Source organism: Nicotiana tabacum, chromosome 9 (genome assembly GCF_000715075.1).
Source record: "Nicotiana tabacum cultivar K326 chromosome 9, ASM71507v2, whole genome shotgun sequence".
Classification (NCBI taxonomy): domain Eukaryota; kingdom Viridiplantae; phylum Streptophyta; class Magnoliopsida; order Solanales; family Solanaceae; genus Nicotiana; species Nicotiana tabacum.
The window spans coordinates 23,233,643-23,251,835 of NC_134088.1; the positions used below are offsets into that span (position 1 = coordinate 23,233,643).

At 37.2% G+C, this 18,193-nt stretch overlaps 1 pseudogene; it reads left to right on the top strand.

Moving 5' to 3' along the window:
* The first annotated feature begins 10,531 nt into the window (after nucleotides 1-10,531).
* LOC142163821 (receptor-like protein EIX2) lies at nucleotides 10,532-14,734 on the top strand (annotated as a pseudogene).
* Nucleotides 14,735-18,193: the final 3,459 nt, after the last annotated feature.

Here is an 18,193-nt window from a genome sequence, read left to right on the forward strand (position 1 = left end):
TGTTAAGTTGGATAATTAGTGCCAACGTAATATTTAAGTGTATACTGAATAAAAATCGCCATGTTTATCTGTTCTGCCTTGTAAAAAGGATGGAAAGGTTCAGCACTGGCTCTATGAAATTTCTCAAATCACATTCACACCATTGATATTACCCTAATCAACGCCTAAGTGATGTCTGGGTGGACTACACGCTTGTAATAAGTGTAGCAATGACTTATGTTGAAACCAATTCTCCCATTTTGGTTTTCTTAGTAGTGTTTCTTTTGGTTATTAAAGTCTTCTCTTTGACTCCATGAGCTTGATGTGCTACTAGCTAGACAAACTAGAAGAAAATCAGATGTAATGAATTATCTTTTATTCCTTTTCTTTTCAAAGTGGGGTCAGTTAGCTTTGATGTCAAACTTAAGTTGCACAGTCCTCATGCTACTCAGGGGGTTGTATGATTAGAGAAGGTGTAATAAAATCTGTATAATTTATTCCTAACGAGTCTTTGTCTAATATTTGATTGGGCTTGGAAAGAACTTAAGATATTGGATAGTCAAGCATTGCGTTTCCTAATTAGACAAATACAAGTATAGACAAATGACTTTAAAAGTTGGAAGGCTTGACTTATATGGTGAGGAATGGAGCACCACTACAATAAATGGGTTTGTCAAATTATTTTTTCATTAATGGTGAAGGCGCGCCAACCCAGCGAGCCTTCTTCTTGTAATATTAATGCCCCCAAACTGACGGACTGTTAAGTGTAATTTGAGAAGAAGGCGCGCTGAGTAATCGCACCTTCAACGAAAATTTTAAAATCAACTGAAAGTTTTATTAACTGACGCATCTTCCTTGCATTTTTTATTGATACAGAAGGCTCAACGTGATGACGCGCCTTCAGTTTTAATTATATTCAATCGGCTAACATCGATGTGGCAAATGTCTGACGCTACAGCTTTACGGAAGATTCATTGTCAGATTGCGCCTTCCGTGAAAAATGGAAGGTTTGCATATTGAATGTGTCTTTTGTTGGAAAAAAATGCTAGAATACATGCATTTGAATTCTATATATAATCGATGCTACTTCATGCTGTGTATGGTGTGTTTGAATATACCAAAGTTTGTTAAAAGATTAGTATTATTTTCATAGTTGTAATCTAATTGCCAAATGTTGGTATTATTTATTGATTATAATTACTACTTTCTATAGGTTTTAAAATGTCTAACTAATTAGCGTGTAAGGGTTATGTTGTACTGGGGCGGTGAGATAATTTATGAAACTGACACAGTTAGATATCATTGTGGTGCTTGTTCCATTGTGTAACTGTTGGCCCAAGTAAAGGATAGTTTTTAAGATTGACAAAGAAACTCAGGGATGAATCAGGTTCATCACTGGTAGGCATAGACACCGGCAGATTCAAAGCACGTGAGATGCACATGCAGGAGATAAACGAAATCTAGCATAATAATAGATATCTCTTGATCGAAAAGATTGCATAATTGATAAAGAAAATGACTCCTTACTCAACGAGAACATTATCCAAGATAAGGAAGGAGTTAGGAGTTTAGATTAACTAGAACTTTTCCACCAAGGAAGAGTAGCATTAGAACTCTAGTTGTTTTCTACTCTACTAACTCTATAAATCGCAGGATGTTCTCATTTTACCGGTGACGCACAAAAGCAGAAGTTAAACGTGAATTGAGAGCAAAATAGCAAGGCATTTTGCAAGCAGTTGGTGTGTGATTCAAGTGTGCGAACCTGAAGCTACATGAACCAGATAGAAGAACTAGCTCCAAGTGTCTGTCTTTTATTCTAGTTCAATTATAGTAGGTGTTTTTATATTGTACCTTTCAGCTTTATCTAGAGGCAATTGTAATAGGTACTCAGAGTATTCAAGTTAGAGTTAACTTGAAGTTGCCGCAGCAGTTAGAGGCTGGTTGCCACAACGGGATTAGAGTTAATCCTAGGTTTACAAAAGTATTTTGTAAATGCAGTTTTTGGCTCAGTGATTTAGTGGAGAGTTTAGAAAAATCCTACTGGGAAGTAGGCCGTGGTTTTTTCACCTTTTGAGCCAGGTATTTTCCACGTAAAATACTTGTGTTGTTTAATTTCTGCATTTATTATTCCGCAACAGTAGTATAAGGAACACATAGAAGAATCGGGTCCTTTTATAATCTGTGCACGTAAAAATAGACACCACACAAATCAATCCCCCTCTTATGTGGTATTGAAGTTAAAACATCAATTGGTATCAGAGCAGGTTATCTGTTACATCCCGTACTTTTCTACAGAGGATTTGTGACCGTAAGATTCCGTAAGTTTAATAGCATTGATACCGTTAGATATTATGTTAATGTGATATTTTTTTTTTTTAAGTGGAGTATTTTAGTAAAAGTTTTATAAGTATAATTTTGGATAGTTACCATTATTACTATTTTCGAATATGGTAAATTATACACATAATATAAGAAAGTTTATGAGATTTTCTTTATTGTAAAAATAGAAGTTATTTTCTCACAAGAAAAGAAGGTTATCTTTTTACCATTTTAAGAATTAAGCGTACGAGAATTTGTACTCTTTATATGAGATTAGGAAAATTATAAGTTGAGAAAATATATGTATTTTACATGGATGTTTTGATAAAAATAATAGTGTATGTATTTATTTTATATGGTACCACATGACCATGATAGTAAAGTATATTTTATTAAGTTATATAAAGTATGTTAAAAGTGAGTAGTATTTTAAGTAATTAGAGATAATTGGTTGATTATTGGTTAATGGAAAATTAATTATTTAATTAAGGAATTAGGGATTAATTAATTAAGATGTCGGTTAAATATCGGCGATGGATAATCACCAACGCGGCAGCCTTGCATTATTAAATGATGACTCTTCATTTTAGGCAACCAAATTAGATAACACATGGACTATATTTCTTAGTCAGTCGTAACTTTGCCAAAAATTTATTCCTTTCCCTCCATTTCCGTTTCATAGAATCTTTCATCTAGAACTATTCAACAACTTCTTCTTCAAATCATTCTTTTCTTGTACAATGCACTTTGATACTACACACTACACACTAAAAAAAAAACAAAGTTGTTTACTTCCTTCCTTTAGCTTACTACTGTCTTTGTTAAATATTAGAATCTGGTTACTTGAGAGTTGAGTTTAAGATATCTTGAAAGGAGTTATTTCCTAGTTGCAAAAAAACAAGAACAAAAAGGGTAGAATGAAGCTCATAATAGAAGTAATAGATGCTCATGATCTTATGTCCAAAGATGATGAAGGATCAGTCAGTCCATTTGTAGAAGTTGATTTTGAAAACCAACTTACCAAAACCAGAACAGTCCCTGAGAATCTCAACACCATTTGGAACCATAAACTCCTCTTTAATCTTGATGATATGTTGTTTCCTTTTTCAATTTCTCATTGCCAAAAGATGAGTTACGTGACCTTCTGATAATTCCCTAGTTAACAACACTACCTTCTATCTCACTGGTTCATGCGGCTCAAGTCTCAATTGCTTAAGGGGTTCAGGTATGTGAGGCTATCCCCTCCATTCTTTTGCACGACTCCGATTGTACATAATATAATGAACGAGCTCCCAAAGATACTCTACTCTTAGAAGCTAGCAGTACTTACATTGCTGCCCTTCTTATGAAATGATTGATATTGATGTTACTTCTTTTATTCTTATATTATCAATGTTGTTGGTAGTTCCTGATTCTTATAAGATTCTTGATGAAGAGTTAATCCTAATAACGTGTACGAAGGATACCGACCTTACGTCACTCCGAAAGATTCAAAATGTGATTCCAATGAGTCCAGCATGTATTATATATATGTATCTATTTTACTCTACCGAGCCGCGCTATAGTCGGCCGGGTACGGCACCTATTGTGCAACCACTAATCAGTTGGGTTTTACCGAGCTCCACATGGCCGGGTACAATTCTACCGCGCCCTATGATGGCCGGGTATGTTTTACCGAGCCTATTACGGCCAGGTACGATATGATGATGGTAATGCCCACAAAGGCGTATGTTTTAAAAGTTTATGTATATATATGTATGTATCATGTATTTCATGCCAGTAGCCCTCAGAGGTAACCAGATGTCACAGGTTGTATATTCTCTATCCCTGTTTATATTACTGTTCTTACTTATGCTTTCCTGCCTTACATACTCAGTACATTATTCGTACTGACGTCCCTTTTATTTGTGGACGCTGCATGTCATGCTACAGGTCCTGATAGACGGGTAGAATCAGTTTGACGAGCCCTCATAGTAGATGAAATTGGCATTCAGCGAAGGATCAGTAAGACTCCACCTCATTCGGAGTGCAACCGAGTCTATGAGTCATCGTATCAGAGTTTTTCTACAGACCTATGGGTACGCCGGTACCCTATCCCATTTGATGTCAAATAATCTTAGAGGCTTTGTAGACAGAGGTTCATTTTGTACAGTATGTCAGAGGCCTTGACGGCCCATATGTATTTATGTTTTAAGAAAACAAAAATATTTCTATGATATAGTGTTTTCCCACTTACGCTTTTACATTATGAGTCGTGGCCATGTTGGCCCATGATAGATACAAAAGGAATGAGTTCAACCAACTCGACCTATGTATGTTCTAGTGTTGGTCGAACGATCATGAGTTACAGAGTGGTTCGCTCGGGCCAGCACGGCACCGGGCGCCAGCCACGCCTCCCCAGGTTTGGGGCGTGACATTATTCTTGAAGAGACTAACACCTTAGGAGAAGATCAAGATGAGTGCACCACTTGGAAACTGGGAAGGGCAATTCACTGCTAGGCCACCACTCTTCAACGGCCAGTATTACTCTTGGTGGAAAAATAGAATGAGAGATCACATCATAGGAGAAGACTATGAGCTATGGGACATCGTCACAGATGGTCCACTAGCTACCATGAAGATAAATGCCGAAATAGAAGATGTGCCAAAAACAAGAGCTGACTGCACTACTGATGACTTGAAGAAATGGGAGAAGAATGCTAAAGCCAAGAAATGGCTTGTTTGTGGACTCAGTCCAAATGAGTACAACATAATTCAAAGTTGTACTACTGCTAAGGAAATTTGGGACACTTTGAAAGTGGCTCATGAAGGAACACCTCAGGTGAAGAGGTCCAGAGGAACTTTACTACATTCTCAATATGAGAATTTCACTATGAAGGAAGGGAAAACCATCCAAGAGATGTATACAAGGTTCACCATACTAACAAATGAACTTAAGTCTCTTGGAAGGGTTATTCTTGAAGAAGACAAAGTTGAGAAGATTTTGACAAGGGTTCTGCCAGTCTCATGGGAGAGCAAAATCACTGCTATTCAGGAATCAAAGAACATTGCCACTTTTAGGTTGGATGAGCTAATTGGAAATCTCACTGCTTATGAACTTAGAAGGAAAACCATGAAGATGGATGTACCCAAGAAGGAAAGGAGCCTGGCACTCAGAATCACTGAAGGTTCTGATCTAGAGGATGATGAAATGGCTATGATCGGAAAGGACTTCAAGAAGCACCTAATGAGAGAAAAGGGTTCTTCAAGAAGTGGAGGCTACAACAAACCAAGGGTTCCTGAAAAATAGACCAATGAGGGTTGCTACAAGTGTGGGAAGACTGATCACCACATCAAAAACTGCTCCCAATGGAAAATTGAATGGAGGAAGGAAAGAACTGAACGAAGAAATAGAAAGAAGGAACGGGTTCATCCCAAGAAGAACAAAGGATCAACAAAGGCTATGGTTGCTGCTTGGGGAGAAAGTTCAGATGATGAAGATGAAGATGAACAAGCACTTATGGCAATTGGAGAATCCGATGAGGAATCTGAAGTAAGTATAATCCATCTAAAAGACAAGATTATGTTTTTGTCTAAAGAAAGGCTATCTGAGTTACTTCTAGATTTCATTGATGAATCTGAGGATATAAAAAATGAAAAGAAACAGTTGTCTAAGGAATGTGTGATTTTAAAAGCAAAGTGTAAGAACCTGGAACTTAGAGTTAGTGAGACTGTAAGTGAAAATACTGCACTAAAGAACCAGGTTCATGTATTTGAATCAAATGTCCTAAATCGTAGATCTGAAAACCTAAAACTGAAATTAGGAACAAGTAAGAAGACAACTGATTGCACACTACTCACTCTAGAAGAAAATGTAGGTAAACTAAAAGATGAGTTGTATAAGAAGGATGAGCAGGTAAGAATTTTGACAGAGGATCTAGGCAAGGTCAAGCATGAACTAGACAAAACTTGTAAATGGAACAGGTCCTCCGATGCACTGTCATGGCTACAGGAATATCATAGTAGCAATAGAAGAGGAATTGGCTTTGGGAATCTGCCACCTAAATGGGATCCCAAAAGCAAGTATCTCACACTTCTTGAGAACAAAATTTGCACATACTATGGTAAGATCGGTCAATATAAAAGTGAATGCACTGCAAAAAAAAAAGGCTAGTCAAAAGAATAAAAAGTTTGATCAAGGGAAGAATAGACTACCAAGTTGGGCTAAAAAGAATATGATTCATCCTTTTGCCTATAGAAAGGGACTCAAACTAGTTTGGGTTCCTAAGACTAACCTCTCATTTCTTTTTGCAGGTCCAAGTGAAGGGGAGCAACCAAATATGGTACATGGATAGTGGGTGCTCAAAGCACATGACTGGATGCAAGAACCAGTTCCTTTCACTTGAGGACCTCAAATGAGGTAATGTCTCCTTTGGAAATGGGAAGAAAGGTGACATCATTGGGTTTGGTAAGGTAGGTAAGACTGACTCTCACTCGATTGAGAATGTCTATTTGATAGACTGCTTAAAATACAGTCTAATTAGTGTATCACAACTGTGTGATAGAGGTAACTTGGTAGCATTCACCTCTACTAAATGCTTTGTGATTAATCTTACCACTGACAAGATTGTTTTGCAGGGAAAAAGAGTGAACAATATATATATTGTAGATCTGTCCACACTGTCAGAAAATAAACTCACTTGCTTAAGTGTGTTAGACAATGATCCCCTCCTTTGGCACAAGAGACTTGGACATGCCAGTCTGAGTCAACTCAACAAATTAGCCTCCAAAGACTTGGTGATAAGACTGCCTAATATCAACTCCAAGGAAGATAAAGTTTGTGAGGCTTGTGCAAGGGGAAAGCAGGTAAGATCCTCTTTTAAATGCAAGAAAGTGGTAAGTACCACCAGAATGATGGAACTGATTTATATGGATCTCTGTGGTCCAATGAGAACACTAAGCAGAGGTGGTAAAAGATACATGATGGTGCTTGTTGATGATTACTCTAGGTTTACTGGGACATTGTTTTTAACATCTAAAGATGAAGCATTTGACATGGTCACTTCTTTTGTTAGAAAAACTCAGAAACAACTAGGTAATCAACTTGCATCAATTAGGTCTGATCATGGCACTGAATTTAAAAATACTAAATTTGCTGAATTTTGTGATGAGCATGGCATATATCATAATTTTTCTGCTCCTAGGAATCCACAGCAAAATGGAGTAGTTGAAAGAAAGAATGGAACACTTGAAGATATGGCTAGGACTATGCTTCTTTCTAGTAAACTGCCCATAGCTTCTGGGCAGAAGCTGTAAATACTGCATGCTACATCATAAATAGGTGCATGACTAGACCTCTTGTAGAGAAGACTCCCTATGAGTTACTTAAAGGGAAAAAACCAAATATATCCCATCTTAGGGCATTTGGATGCAAGTGCTTTGTGCACAATAATGGTAAAGACTCCCTAGGCAAGTTTGATCCCAGAAGTGATGAGGGAATATTCTTGGGATATTCTTCACATAGCAAAACCTATAAAGTCTATAACAAAAGAACTATATGTGTTGAAGAAAGTGTTCATGTGGTTTTTGATGAAACTAACATTCTTTCTGAGAGACAGGAACATGATGATGAAGCAATTGGGCTGGTGAGAAACTTAAATGAAACCACAGCCCAAACTAAAGCTGCACTGGAAGAAGGAACAGGTGATGGAACAGGTTCTTCCACCCAGAGCAACATGACAAGGGGAACAGAACAAAGAGAAAATGATCCTCAAACCTCAATGGAACTTGTCCATGAACTTGTTCCACAGTAACAAAACACTGAAGGAACATCAAGGGGAAACCAGTTGGTTGTGAAACCTTACAAGTATCAAAGTTCTCATCCCATTGAGAACATAATCACTGATCCAACCTCTGGAATCAAAATCGGATCTTCATTAAAGAATCTTTGTGCTTTTGATGCCTTCTTATCTCTTATTGAACCTAAAAATATAGCTGAGGCTTTGCAGGATGCAGACTGGGTAAATGAAATGCAAGATGAACTCAACCAATTTGAAAGGAGTCAAGTTTAGCATCCGGTACCAAGACCCAAGGACAGATCAGTAATTGGCACAAAATGGGTCTTCAAAAACAAACTTGATGAAGATGAAAAAGTTACAAGGAACAAGGCAAGATTGGTGGTTCAAGGATATAGCCAAGAGGAGGGCATAGACTATGATAAAACCTTTGCTCCAGTCGCAAGGTTGGAAGCAATAAGGCTCATCATAGACTTTGCTGCTTATATGGAATTCATCATTCACCAAATGGATGTCAAGAGTGCCTTCCTTAATGGCTATCTAAAGGAAGAAGTGTTTGTCAAGCAACCTCCGGGGTTTGAAAGCAAGGGAAGTCCTGATCATGTGTACAAACTTGACAAAGCACTTTATGAGCTCAAGCAAGGGCCAAGAGCATGGTATGAAAGATTATCGAAGTTTTTGCTTGAGCATGACTACAAAAGAGGTAAAATTGACAATACTTTGTTCTTGAAAGAAAAAGGTAAAGATCTCTTGGTAGTTCAGATATATGTTGATGATATAATCTTTGGAGCAACTACTGATAAGTTAAGTAAAGATTTTGCTAAACTAATGGGGAGTGAATTTGAAATAAGCATGATGGATGAGCTTAATTTCTTTTTAGGCTTACAAATTAAACAAAATTCAAATGGAACTATGATCCATCAGCAGAAGTATGTAAAAGAGTTGCTTAAAAGGTTTAAAATGGAAGATTCCAAAGAAATTGACACTCCTATTGCAACAACTACAAAGTTGAATATGGATGAACCTGGTTCATCTGTCGATCAGAAGTTATATAGGGGAATGGTTGGCTTATTGTTGTATCTCACTGCTAGTAGACCTGACATTGTTTTTAGTGTAGGCCTTTGTGCAAGATTTCAGGCAAATCCGAAGGAGTCTCACTTGACTGTTGTCAAAAGAATTTTGAGATATCTAAAAGGCACCACTGATCTTTGTCTTTGGTATCCAAAAGGTAGTAATTTAAATCTTGTGGGATATGCTGATTATGCAGGTTTTCTTGTGGATAGAAAGAGCACCTCGGGTATGGTACACTTTCTTGGCTCATGTCTTGTGTCTTGGGCCACCAAAAAGTAAAATTCAGTGGCCTTATCTATCGCTGAAGCTGAGTATATTGCTGCTGCTTCATGTTGTGCTCAACTGTTGTGGATCAAACAACAATTAATGGACTTTGGAATTGATGGTGGTTGTATCCCTATTTTTTGTGATAACACTAGTGCTATTAGTATGACCAAGAACCCGGTTCATCACATGAGAACTAAGCACATAGATGTTAGGCATCACTTTTTGAGGGATAACTATGAAAATGGATTGATCACTGTGGAATTTTGTGCTACAGATAAGCAAATAGCTGATATCTTCACAAAAGTCCTAAGTAGAGATCACTTTGAAAGGAATAGGTTAGAATTAGGGATGATTAAGATCACCTAAAAGGATCAGTCCAGAATTCACAATGAAAAAAAAATTGAAAAAGAAATTTAAAAAATAAAAATAAAAATTGTTGGTTTTGGTTAGAAAATCTGAAAATGTGTATATAATTAGATTAATTTTTGCTCAGACTCATACTTTCAATAGTATACTCTTGTGCCATGTGTTAAAATGACTCATTAATCTCTAATAATATTTTCTCTATTTTGGCAAATTTAGACTTACACAAGAGAATTATCAGTGAAGAACCTGGTTCATCAAGATAACACGGTATGTTTTCTACACTCTACATAATTTGAAATAACTATATTTGGATCATGAGAAGAGTCCTACTTAATTCCAAACTCCTTTTGGACTTATCCGTTACAAGTGAACCAATTCTGTTCAAAAGAGTCCCAACCGAATTGAAGTACCTAGATTCTAGGGATACACTCCAAAGTATTTTTAAAACTGAAATTCAGTTTGATTAGACTTTCACATCCACTATTATCCCTTCCACCACCCCAACCTCTAAGAAAAGAGTAAAGATGCTTGCTCGCAAGGTTGTTGTGGGGAGAGAACAAATTTGGAGAATAGGTTTGTACTAGTAGGTTCTAAAGCAAGTGTTGAAACTATAGAGTCTGGAGGAATTCGTGGTAAAAATAAAAAAAGGAAAAGAAAAAGAAAGCAAGGGTGTTCGAAGTGCTGTGAGGGGAAAGGGTAAAAGAGTGATTGATTCTTCACCCACTCCTGTGAGTTTAACCAAAGACACAGGTGCAATGGTTGTTTGGGAAGAAAAATTTGCTGGAGTAGAGGAGAGTGTAAAGAAAACAGGGGGAAGTGGGTCTGGCGAAGCCGCTGAAGGGCTGGTCCAACTTGGGAAAAATATAGATGAACTTGTTTCATCTGAACATGAAACCCTCACAGACCTACTGAAGAGAGTGACTGAAAGTTATAATCCAAAGAAGAAAGGGAGGTTGGTACAAGCAAGGATCATTTTGGGGCAAATACGTTGCCTGCTTGTGACTATGAAGTCCATGTCACTCCTAAAGAACCTGGTTCATCTAAGAAGGTACCAGTGATTAGCAAGGTGCGAGCCTTGGTACAAGAAAGTGGGGCTAAGGATGCTGAGATTGAGAGGCTGAAGAAAAGGTTGGCTGAGGTAGAGTCTGAGAGAGATGCTCTCAGAAATGAACTAGCAAGGGAAAAGGAGAAGAATGACGGAATTCTTCAAGACATGCTGAAACTTCTCCAAGACAAAAAAAACCAAGCCCCAGTTCTTCCAAGCCTTAAACTTCTAGCCCAATGTAGACCTTTCAGTGACCTAGTTTGGGATGTTTTTTGTTTGCTCATGTTTTCAGTATTTTTATTTCTTTTATGCTTTGTGGAAGAATCGTATCAATCATCAATGAAATTCATTATTTTTGCTCTAACTGTTTGTTTATATTTCTTTGATGGTTAAAATTCTTAGCTTGATCTATGATGATTAATCCATGATTGCATTTGAAGTAGCCCCAGTGGCCATGAGTAAGTTTTAAAATCTGGTTATCTGACATTTTTTATGCAACTTTTCGATGATGCCAAAAGGGGGAAAAAGGTTGTGCTTTACACTTTGAACAGTGATGTTTATAACCTAATGAACCTGGTCCTTGATGATAAGTGAAAATTATTCTAACATTGTGTTGATGTTGGGCTAATTTGAAACAGGCCCTAAGCTTATGGAAGCACAAAGTTTATCATCATCAAAAAGGGAAAATTTGTTGGCCCAAGTAAAGGATAGTTTTGAAGATTGACAAAGGAACTCAGGGATGAACCAGGTCCATCACTGGTAGGCATAGACACGGGCAGATTCAAAGCACGTGAGATGCACATGCAGGAGATAAACGAAATCTGGCATAATAATAGATATCTCCTGATCGAAAAGATTGCATAATTGATAAGGAAAATGACTCCTTACTCAACAAGAACATTATCCAAGATAAGGAAGGAGTTAGGAGTTGAGATTAACTAGAACTCTTCCACCAAGGAAGAGTAGCATTAGAACTCTAGTTGTTTTCTACTCTACTAACTCTATAAATCGCAGGATGTTCTCATTCTACAAGTGACACATAAAAGCAGAAGTTAAACGTGAATTGAGAGCAAAATAGCAAGGCATTTTGCAAGCAGTTGGTGTGTGATTCAAGTGTGCGAACCTGAAGCTACATGAATCAGATAGAAGAACCAGCTCCAAGTGTCTGTCTTTTATTCTAGTTCAATTGTAGTAGGTATTTTCATATTGTACCTTTCAGCTTTATCTAAAGGCAATTGTAATAGGTACTCAGAGTATTCAAGTTAGAGTTAACTTGAAGTTGTCGCATCAGTTAGAGGCTGGTTGCCACAACGGGATTAGAGTTAATCCTAGGTTTACAAAAGTATTTTGTAAATGTAGTTTTTGGCTCAGTGATTTAGTGGAGAGTTTAGAAAAATCCTACTAGAAAGTAGGTCGAGGTTTTTTAACCTTTCTACTAGTTTTGGCACACCATTCTCCACTGAAAATTATCATTATCATAGTTTTGGTGCTGGAACCAACAATACACTTGAGAATAATGAAATCCCACAGATTCTAATATTTTCAGATATACTGGCTCGTGTTGAAGCTGGCTCGTGTCGACGAAGGGGGTGATGATTCTGACGGTGATGTCCCGAACGTTAACGATGCATATGAGTCAGATGAAGTTGATGACTCTGGTTCTTATAAGGATGTTGACGATGATAGCCAACTGCAAGTCGATGATGTACAACAGACACAACCATTTCATAGGGAGAACATTCCATTTTTATATGATACTCAGGGGCGTCTAGAGGTGTTTGCATCTACCTGTGAGTCAGAGGGTGTTTGTTGCAAAATTTGGATGGATGATAATACAACTTCTCTTGAATCTGGAATGTTGTTCCCCACCAAGGAGAGACTGAAAACAACTGTGAAATTATGGAGTTTGCCTCTAATAGTGAATAAAAAGTTTTAAAAAGTTTATATTAGAGAAACAAGTGTATTCGAGGTTGAAACATGGAGGTATGAAGGTCGTGGTGATAGAAAGCATGTTATTAATTTTTCAAGGAGGACATGTAAATGTCGAAAGTGGCAAGCTTACCACATGCCATGTTCATCGCACACGATCTAGTGCATGAATACTACAGCACGGCGAAATACTTTGAGATATATCGAGCACCATTTCAACCACTTGGTGATAAAGCTTACTAGCCAAATCCGCCATTTAAGATGAAATGCAATGAAACATTAATCCGCAAAAAAGGCAGAAGAAAGAAAACATGTATTCACAACAAGATTTATGTTGGAAGATCAACATAGGCAAAAGCTTGTGGAATCTGCAGAGAGACAGGGCATGATAGGCGTGGTTGCCCCAACCAAGAATGCGCGCAACAGAATCGGAGATAATAGTTGTTGCTATGTATTTGTGCATTGTTTTATTTTGTATGTGTGTTTAGTATTATATGTATTATTGTGCTGCTTTTATGTTTATCTATTATTTTAATGTTTAGTGTAATATTTTCACTTCTATTTGGTGCTATAATGTATGGATTTTTTTCATTATAAAACTTAATAGGATTACATAATATTCGACACAACACATGCTTAAGAACTTAAAGAGTTTTCGTTGGGCATGTCATCCTCGGAAAGGTAGTTTTCTGGCTAACACGTTTCGTTTCTCATCTTCTGCTAAAGATCGATTAGTTGCTTCGGCTTGTTCCCAAGCAAGTTTGAGAATGTAGAATCTGCATCATCCTATTATTTTCCCTCCGTATTTTCCTAACAGCAATCTCATTCTCTTCGAGGCATCCACATTGAAAATCGAAGTCCGCAGTAATACTCACAAGGATCTGTGTGTTTCACCAATTGAAAATCATCATCTCGTTCCACAAGCAAATGCGGTTTGTTCATAATGTCAGTTATTGCAAATCTTGGATCTTGGAGGGAATAATTTGACAGGAAGAATTCCAGCATGGATAGGAACTAATCTACTCAACTTGTGCATTCTAAGCCTACGGTTCAACAAATTCTATGGCAGCATTCCATCGATCATTTGTCAGCTTCAATTTCTTCAGATACTGGACCTTTCAGCAAATGGATTATCAGGGAAAATTTTGCAATGCTTCAACAATTTTACTTTATTGCATCAAGAAAATGGTTCTGGTGAGTCAATGAATTTTTCAGTACAGTATGACTATATTCCTCGTTCATACTTGTAAATATGCTATTTATTGGTTCAATGGAAAAACCAGGAGGCTGAGTACAAGAAACATTTATTATATCTGAAGACTATTGATCTTTCAAGTAATAAATTGGTCGGAGGTATTCCTAAAGAGATAGCTGAAATGAGAGGATTGAAATCTTTGAACCTTTCAAGAAATGATCTGAATGGAAGTATCATTGAAGGAATAGGTCAAATGAAGATGTTGGAATCACTTGACATGTCAAGAAACCAGCTTTCTGGTATGATACCTAAGGGCCTTGCTAATTAATTTGACTTTTCTTAGTGTGTTGGACTTGTCAAACAACCACTTATCAGGAAGAATTCCATCAACCATGTTCCAAACCCCGTGCCGCTTTAGGTTAGGAAGCTGGACGATAATAGCTCCAACTGCAAAGTTTTGATAGATCATCCTACAGTGGTAATGCCCAACTCTGTGGCCCTCCTCTCCAAGAATGTCCCGGATATGCTCCTCCTAGCCCTCGTATCGATCATAGCAGCAACATGAATCCTCAAGAACATGGTGATGATGAGGATTTTCCATCTCTGAAGTTTTATATATCAATGGTGCTAGGTTTCTTTGTTGCATTTTGGGGAATCTTGTGATGTTTAATTGTCAACCATTCTTGGAGGAATGCCAACTTGATATTCTTAATAGACGCGAAGAATTGGTTCGGTACGATATCAAGAGTCTCCTTTGCAAGACTGAAGGGAAAGCTAAGGGCCTCATAACCGTAATGTTCCAATGTACCTGTTTACTTTCAGGAGGTAACTTGATTTCCTCCCTTAAGGGTTCCTATTCTCTTGTTGTGGTGTCTATGTGTAAAATCTCCTATACAAGCAATAAGCGAACATTTAAATTCCATCTTGGTGAAAGCTAGAACAACAACAACAACAAGGCAGAAAGGATGTTTCCAAAAAGCTAGACTTACACAAAATATAACCGAGGAAATATAGAAGTTCCATTTCTGAAGAGAGAATGCTGAAGTATTAGACATTGAGTAGACATATGAGGAGCATGTTTAGAATATAGCATAGATAGCATTTTCACTTTCACTCTAATCATAGGCATTTTGGCAAAATTGTGACCAACTACAATACCATATTCCACCAATCATATTGGTTTGACGAGCTTCCTATTCACGGCAAATTTAGTATACAGAAATTAATAACTGCAATCATCACAAGACAAATGTAAAGAAAGATTATTTTATTAATAAAACATGTAAGATTATTTTATTAATAAAATATGTGAGTACAACTCTGTGTATCTCTTGATTCTTGTTTCTAATTTATAAAGTTTATTTTATTAATAAAAAACATGACATACTTGCACTACAAAAAAAACTGGAATTAGCTACGAACGTCGTCGCTAATCTGTCGCTAAAACGCTCTAGCTAGCACAATTTCTTGATAATCCGTTGCTAATTCGTCACTAAATGAGATTAGCGAGATTAGCGACGGATTTTTCTGTTTAGCTACAAAATTTGTCTGTCGCTAAAACCTGATTTTTAGTAGTGTTGGGAAAACAGTTACTTGGGAGAAAAGCTCTATGTTTGAGCTGGACTAGGATTCTACACACTAGCAGAATCCTACACGACTTTGGTCTTTTGGCTTAATTTCGGGTCTACAAGTAGAAAACTAGTTTTACCTAATAACTCACTCTTCATAGTAGTATTATTTGCCCACACAAATATTTTCGTCCAAGGCTTTACTAGGAACATAGCAGAAGACTGCAGTCCTGGATTCTTACTTTGTGAACGAGTTGTGCAACAGTTTCGAAAGGTTAATGCTTCTAATCTCCGTAATTCAATCATTATCTAGATTACATATTTGTGATACCCGTGTTTATGCTTTCTTTCGCCGTGCATGTTATAACATTTATGAGTTACATAATGCTGATTTTTTTAGTCTTATATACAAAAAGTATAGTGTCTAAATTCTTTACTCAATTAAAGGCAAAAGAAGATGAAAACCTTTCATTTTCTATAACTCCTAATCTTACCTTTTCGTTTTCTGGTCTTGCAACCTACATTAGGCTGGTTAGCTCAAGAAAGGATAGTGTGGTGTTGTAGCATCCCAGTTTATCTCATTCAGCGGTTGTTCATGTGGGGTCCATCCCCATAAATGAAAAAGAAAAAAAGGAAGAAAAAGTGTAAGATTCCATTATGACTTATTTTGGATTTGATTTGCAAATCTACAAATTATCAAAAATAGCAGTCATGACAAAGCAAATTGCAATTGCAAATTGCAATAACCAATCGTTTTGATTAGTGTAAGATTGGGCGCTCAACACTTTAAAAGGAGAGCGTCTGCTCTCATTTCTACACACCAAACTGAGAGAGAAGTATATCTGAGAGCATAGAGAGCAGTGTGAGGTATTCACATGCGGTGTAGTCTGTGAGAAAAAATAGAGAGTGTGAACGATATTATAGTGAGGTGGGAATCTCAAAAGAGGGTTATTTTTTTGAGTGTATAGTGGTTCTTGAAATATTTACTCGGGACTACAGAGTGTAAAATTTCTCATTATTGTGGATTACTTTGCTCCTCTCGGGCCCGTGGTTTTTTCATTATTCAGGAGGGTTTTTCACGTTAAAATTTTTGTGTCCTTGTTGTTCTTTTTATTCTTGTTAATTACTGTATCTCGGCACTACATTATTATTCTGTTATTATTACCGTGAATATTATTTATGTGGGGGGTTTATTTCCAACTACTAGTATCAAAGCACACTGGTTCTACTCGTTCACAGAAATACTATTCACTGTCGGTAGTACTATACTCGGTGAATATAAAAATGTCTGGAGTAAAGTACGAGGTAGCAAAATTCAACGGAGATATCGGTTTCTCAACATGGCAAAGAAGGATGAGGGATCTGCTCATTCAACAAGGATTATACAAGGTACTAGATATTAATGCCAAAAAGCCTGATACCATAAAAGTTGAGGATTATGCTGACTTGGATGAAAGAGTAGGTAGTGTAATCATGTTGCACTTATCAGATAATGTGGTAAATAACATCATTGATGAAGACACTGTATGTGGTATTTGGATAAGGTTGGAAAGCCTATACATGTCCAAAATGCTGACAAATAAACTATACCTGAAGAAGCAGCTATACGCCCTACGCATAGGTGAAGGTACGAATTTTTTGTCACATTTAAATGTGTTTAACGAACTAATCACACAGCTCGCCAACCTCGGAGTGAAAATCGAGAAAGAAGATAAAGCCATCTTGCTATTGAACTTGTTGCCATCTTCGCACGATAATTTGGCAACAACCATCCTGCACGGTAAGACTACCATTGAATTAAAAGATGTTACATCGGCTCTTCTACTCAATGAGAAGATGAGAAAGAAGCCTGAAAATTAATGATAGGCTCTCATCACAGAAGGTAGAGGCAGGAGTTATCAAATGAGTTCAAGCAACTATAGTAGATCCGAAGCTCGTGGGAAGTCTAAGAAGCGATCCAAATCAAGAGCCAGAAATTGCTACAATTGTGATCAACCAAGTCACTTCAAAAGATATTGGCCAAATTCAAGGAAGGGCAAAGGTAAAATCAGTGGCCAGAAGAATAACGACAACATAACTGACATGGTGAAAAATAATGATAATGTTGTTCTCTTCATAAATGAGGAAGAAGAATGCATGCACTTGACAGATCCAGAGTCGGAATGTGTGGTTGACACAACGACATCTTACCATGTCACACAGGTAAGAGATCTTTTTTGCAGATATGTAGCAGGTGATTTCGGCATGTGAGAATAGGTAACACAGGTTACTCAAAGATTGTGGGAATTGGTGACATTTGTATCAAGACACATGTCGGATGCAAATTGGTTCTAAAGGACGTGCCACATGTACCTGATTTGCGGATGAACTTGATTTCGGGAATTGCTTTGGACCGAAATAGGTACGAGAACTATTTTGCAAATCAAAAGTGGAGACTCACCAAAGAATCATTAGTGATTGCAAAGGGAGTTGCTCGTGGCACGTTGTACAGGACAAATGCAGAAATATGCCAAGGTGAATTGAACGCGGCACAAGATGAGATTTCTGTAGATTTGTGGCACAAAAGAATGGGTCATATGAGCGAGAAGGGATTGCAGATTCTTGCCAAGAAATCACTCATTTCTTATGCCAAAGGTACAACGGTAAAACCTTGTGACTACTGTTTATTTGGTAAGCAGCA